Source organism: Thalassophryne amazonica, chromosome 21 (genome assembly GCF_902500255.1).
Source record: "Thalassophryne amazonica chromosome 21, fThaAma1.1, whole genome shotgun sequence".
NCBI lineage: Eukaryota > Metazoa > Chordata > Actinopteri > Batrachoidiformes > Batrachoididae > Thalassophryne > Thalassophryne amazonica.
The window spans coordinates 36,917,085-36,923,084 of NC_047123.1; positions in this window are offsets into that span (position 1 = coordinate 36,917,085).

Below are 6,000 nucleotides of genomic sequence, written 5' to 3' on the forward strand. Positions count from 1 at the left end.
AGGAATCTCCTCTTCCTGTGCGGAAGTTTATTGTGGTTCGTGGCACTTCCCAAAGCAAAGTGACAGCGGCTTTATTCGCCCGCTGACCCATAAAGACAACAGAGGATGAAAAAACAGACACATGCATGTGGAACCTGACTCAGGCTTTCTTTCCTTTCCAGTAAGGAGGTGACGTGATTCTTGGCACCTCAGCTGAAACTCTGCACTTCTATCATGTGTTAAAGCAGCTCACATCATGTCCTTTATCCAAACAGACATCACTGACATTAATGCATCACCTACACGTCTCTCCTCAAACAGGAATGATGGAGATCATGGATTTTCAGTCACATCTGTTGAAAAATGCCTTATGTATAAGTCACACCTTTTTTCTTTATGTGGAACTCACATTTTAACTCAGCAATTCCCTGGGGACTAGTTTAACAATGGACAGGAAGTCATTAGCACATGTGCGCGCCACAGTGTGGGTTGTTACTTAACATAAGAACTTTAAAATAAAAAAAAAAGCAAGATGGAAATGTGATGGACAACATACTGGATGTTACTCAACCACCCCTGCATGGGTGTGTGTCTCTTTGATGGTTCTTATTTCAATGAACATTTTATTTTAGGAATTGGATTGGTCTCAAAATGTTTCCTTTTTTCTACTGTAACACTGAGATGCTGAAATGGTACATATGTTAATTTCTAAAAAGAAGTTAATACAGTTAATAAAATCTGGTCTGAAGTAGCCAAAGGATAATTGCGTGCAATATAAAATGCAGTGGACCAGAACCAGAATGATGGACACGCAATTTAGACCACTAATGCACCACAGGTGTGACGTTGGTTTGATTGTAATTTCTAATATTGTGGAGGAAGAGCAAATGACCATATATATATATATATATATATATATATATATATATATATATATATATAAATTTTAAAAAGTGCCTTCGGCTGCTCCCTTGTTTTCGCTCGGGGTCGCCACAGCGAATCCGAGGTGGATCTGCATGTTGAATTGGCACAAGTTTAACAGCGGATGTTTTTCCTGACGCAACTCCATATTGCATGGAGAAATGTGGCAGGGTTAGGGTTTGAACCGGGAACCTGCCACACTTATGTCATGTTGTTCCAAATGACACCCAACAGATTTGGCTGTTGGTGTCAAAACAAAAACAGTGCAAAAGGGCGGAGCCAGAAATTTCTAGAAACATAAAATACTACAGTTCACTTCTATTCATTATGACTGTTAATGGAAGTATTTGGTCTTGGTGATATTTTGGGCCGTTACAAAGAAAGAAGCAGATCCAGGAAAGTTTAAAAGACTTGTCAGAACTGGAGGATTTTGGACTTTGGGGGAGATTTGAGCATCGTTCTAGTTTCTATGTCAAAGTGGAGGCCGCAAGGCTTCAAACGAGGGAGTAAGACAGTGAGTTTTTAGATTCCGAGAAAAGATGATGCCCATCTGCTGTGATGATCGTGCTAGCTTTGTCTGGCATTAGCCTTTTCTCCATGCCAGTGCATTCCCGCCTCGGAGGACCCAGGCTCTGGCCTCATCTTGACCCACTTTCCCAGTTCCATTCCAGGCTCGCTGCTTCAACAGCGAAATCAGTCCTGAGATTATCGGACAGTCACTTAAGAGGGACGAGTGAGTGTGAAGCGCCATCCATTTATGTGAAGATTATCCTTTAAAAAGGAAGGGATGAGGATGGAAGAGAAAAAAAGAGATGTGCTTAAGTGATGGATGGAGGAGGGCGGATCACATGACATGCGTGGGAGAGGGTTCACAAAAAGCGAGGAGAGAAAGGTTGAAATGAAAAGCTGAGATGGCGATGAGGTGACAGAGAGAGGGAGCAGAGGAAGAGATGATGGATGGATAAAGAGGGGAGGAAGCAGGAAGGATGAGAACAAGAGCTGGATTACGCCACAAAAACAGTGTTCGCGAAAACGGAAGGGTGTTACTGAGCTTTATTGGTAATGGTGAAGCTGCAGGAGAACTCCTGGGTTAGAGAAACAGACATTTGAATTTCTTCTACCCTCAGAAAACACAGCAAAAGTTTTCATCATCGAGTTTGTTCCTCATTTCCTCAGTGGGACCAGAATAACTGTGCTGTCTTAAAAATTAACAGTTTGAGAAGAAGGAGATGGAGAGTGAGACCAGAGCCATAATCTGTGGCGCTGCCTCATCTTCTAGACATGCTAGAAGGTGTCCCTGAGCATGTTGGGAAGAGGACAATCACTGTGGCGGGTTAGACAGGAGTTCAAGGGTGAGAGGGAGGGGAGCGGGAGGGGGAGTGCATGTTAATCTCTTCATTTTCATTTCTCTTACCATGTGGGATTAGGATGATTTTATTTAAAGTGTCAGTTTGGGCAACCGGATTGAGAAATCTGGATCTCACAGGGATTATTATTACTGAGAGAATGTGTGTACACACACACACTTTTCACATCCCTACCATGAAGTTTTTCACTTGTGCGTTTGATAAAATGACTCAAAATGTAATGAACTGATTTTCACAAACTTGACAGAAGGCAAGTTTGACACGTTAACCTGCTACAACAAGTAACATTAATAATAATAATAATAATAATCATGATGATAATAATAATAATCATGATGATAATAATAATAATAATAATAATAATTTTACTGTAATGATCATAGTGCATGCAGCAGCCCCCCCCCCACACACACACATACACAACTCCTCTACACACACAACCCTCACACAGCTGAATACAGTCTGCTGGCCCACAGAGTGAAAAAGTTAAAATGTGAGTCTTTGATTTTTTTTTGGGGGGGGGGGGGTTGGCTCTATTGTACTTTCATTATAAGAAGAGCTTCACAAAGTTAATAGTGAGTTGTCATTTTCTGCAGAAGCAGTGACATGAGGTTCGGGTTCGGGTTGGACACGCCCTCATCCTTAAAGGGGTGGGGTGATGGCCACCCTCTTTGTATTCTCCATTCCTCCTCTCCTCAGCCTGATGCTGTCAACCCGTTCTGGCCTCCGAACATGCTTGAGGACGCGCTCGTGTTTTCTCGTCTCACCCTCTATCAGCCCAAGTGACACGAGCTGAGAGGACTCGAATGAATGCTTCGCCCTCCGGTGTGTCAGATTTAACATCTAATCTGCATTAAGCTTTTAGGGGGAGAACAAAAAAAAAAAAAAAAAACAGAAGGAAAAAAAAATTCACCAATCACCTTTTCATCCTCGGGCAGAGCTTTTTAGTCTTCCTCTTCTCATTACATTAAAGGATGAGGGCAGCTGAGCGGTATTTAAAGACAGCGTCCCCTTCATCTGTTTAATTTCTCTTTATTTAAGAGAATCCCTCCCTCCCTCTGTTTAATTTCTCTTTATTTAAATACTTCCTCACTTCATCTGCCTGATTGATCTTTGTCTCGTGGCAAATGACACGGAAGAGTTGCTGCAAGGTCCCTAATCCAGCCCGTTTGATGGTGACACTGAGTCTGAGTGGAGATGGCGCGACATTGACTTTGCAGATCTGCGCTCTTATCAGAACCAGCTCTGTGCAGCACAGACGGGCCTCTGCGGTCACAGACACTCTGAACACACTATTGTAAAGGAGGCGAGATCACAGTTTACACACTTTGTTCCTCATAACAACCCGGTTCTTTCTCACCTCATTCCACATCATCCTCCTCTGTCTGTTTGTCCGTTGACCATCGGTCCGTTTGGAGGACAGTCAGTTACTTCTGTGTGGTGTCTTTTTTTCTCCTGTAAACATCTGGAGATGGTCTCCATAAAGCCTCTTTTGTGTAACCGTCACTGTCCACATGCTTCCATATGTCACTTATACTAGCACGAAATTCAGCAAAGCGTACACTAGAGGGCACTGCAGTCCCTTTTGAAAGTACATCAAACATGGTGACAGTTGAACAAAGTGCAATAACATATTTTCTACAAAACACAAAATTGTAAGTGGGCGTGCTCTGCACAGGTGTTAAACAGTTCAATTTAAGATTATATCTATAGATCGAATAGATAGAATAATAGATCTATAGATAGAATAGTCAACATACTCGAACAATAACGGCCATCATTGTGTCCTTTTGTTTATCATTGTGTCTCTTTTGGACATTATCTACATTACCGCCGTGTTTTCTGTGGTACTTCACCATATCGCTGTAAAAATTCAAATTATTGACACAAATTTGGATGAAATAAACACAGGCTCTGTATGTATTCATGTACATATTCAACAATAAGCCTTTCGGGTTGTATTTTCATGAGGACTGGGTGATATGTCGGTATTAGTCACCACTGATGATACAGTTGAAGTCAGTACACCTCACTCCCCAACGCCAACAGACGCTCTAGCGACAGAAGATAGAGCCTGTAGGTTTTAGCCTTGTGGTTAGAGTGTTTGCATCCCATCCAAGAGCTCGTGAGTTCACACCCTGAGTGGGAAACACAATGCAGAGGTTATATACAAAAAAAAAAACCATCATCCTTTCTGTTCCCAAAATAATTCCATATGGCTGCTGTTGATATTTTTTTTATTTTTGCCACCATTTATCCATTATTAAGTCGGCTGTGGTTGAGGACACTGCAGAGCTTCCATCATTCCCCAAGGATACACTCCTTTCACACTGATCTTTCAAAATAAAAGTCTTAAACGTACATTGCCAGTAGTAACATCACCTCAGAGCATTTTGCTGAGAGACAAACTCACTAAAATAGATCTGAATTTCAACCTGGTCTTTAAAATTGTTCATGGACTGGCTCCTTCCTACCTGACGGACTTGGTGAAGCCCTACGTACCGGCGCGGCCCTTGCGTTTGCAGGGTGCAGGTCTTCTGTGTGTTCCAAGGGTGAATAAAAAGTCTGTGGGGCATAGAGCCTTTTCCTACTGTGGTCCTACTCTTTGGAACAATCTGCCTGCAGTTATAAGGCAGTCTGACACGGTGGAGACTTTTAAATCAAGACTGAAGACCCACTTTTTTAGACTGTCTTATCATTAATTTATTCAGTTTTTATGTTTGCTTTGTAATTTCTTTTTTCTACTGTGTTTTACCTTTTTATTGTGCCCTTTTTGATTTTAATTTACTTTGTTATGAATTGTGTGTTATGTGAAGCACCTTGGGGTGATTCTGTTGTGAGATGGTGCTATATAAATTAATAAATTGAAATTTAACCTTTTGAGGTTGGTTTTGAGGGTTGGTTTGAACATCAGCTTCATGTTTCCAGGAACCAACTTCCTTACATTTTACTACGAACACAGACAAGCATCGGACTTCTTGCAGATTCATCATTGACGATGCAAGTTTTTTTTCCTATAAAGCAACCAAAAAGTTTTATCATCAGGTGCTATTTTGTCTCGACTTGCACCTCCTGCAATGTGATGATTTGTGCATGAGCACATCACAATGAAGATGCTCAAACGACCTATCATGAAACCTTGAATTAAATCCAGAAAATCTGTAAATTCCAGAATCCATCATGCTTGGGATTGAGTCGGAGCGTCATGCTAGCTGATGTGCAGCGCGCACAGCAGTTAAAGCTAATGCCATAGCCACACGTGGTCACCAACATGGGAGTATTTTCAGAGCGAGGTCTTGGGAAGTAGGTTAAGCAGGCCAGGATCCCGTCTCGCTGCTCTCTCCCCGCTCCGATCCACAGGGAGGGAGGGCAAGCGACAGGAACACCGAGGAGTCTTCCACGGGACATCTGTCATGCTCAGCAACTAGTGTGCTGCTTTTTTTAAACCCAGCGCCACTGTGACCCGCGGATTCTTTTGCATGACTGATCAAGAACTATGAGCGTTTTCGAGACCCTAAACGGGACCCGGTTTTGATGAATGCTGTGTGTCTGTGCGTGCGCACGTGGTTCTGTCTAAAGAGTTTGTCATTGCAAAGAGGTTTGCAATGGCTATTGCCAAAAGCACGTGTCGCGAACACCTGACACATGCTTTCGGCGATAGCCTCTGCAATCCCGTCCACACGGAAACGTGCACAGTGGAACATTCTCACCTGAGAACGCTTGCCTGCTTCAG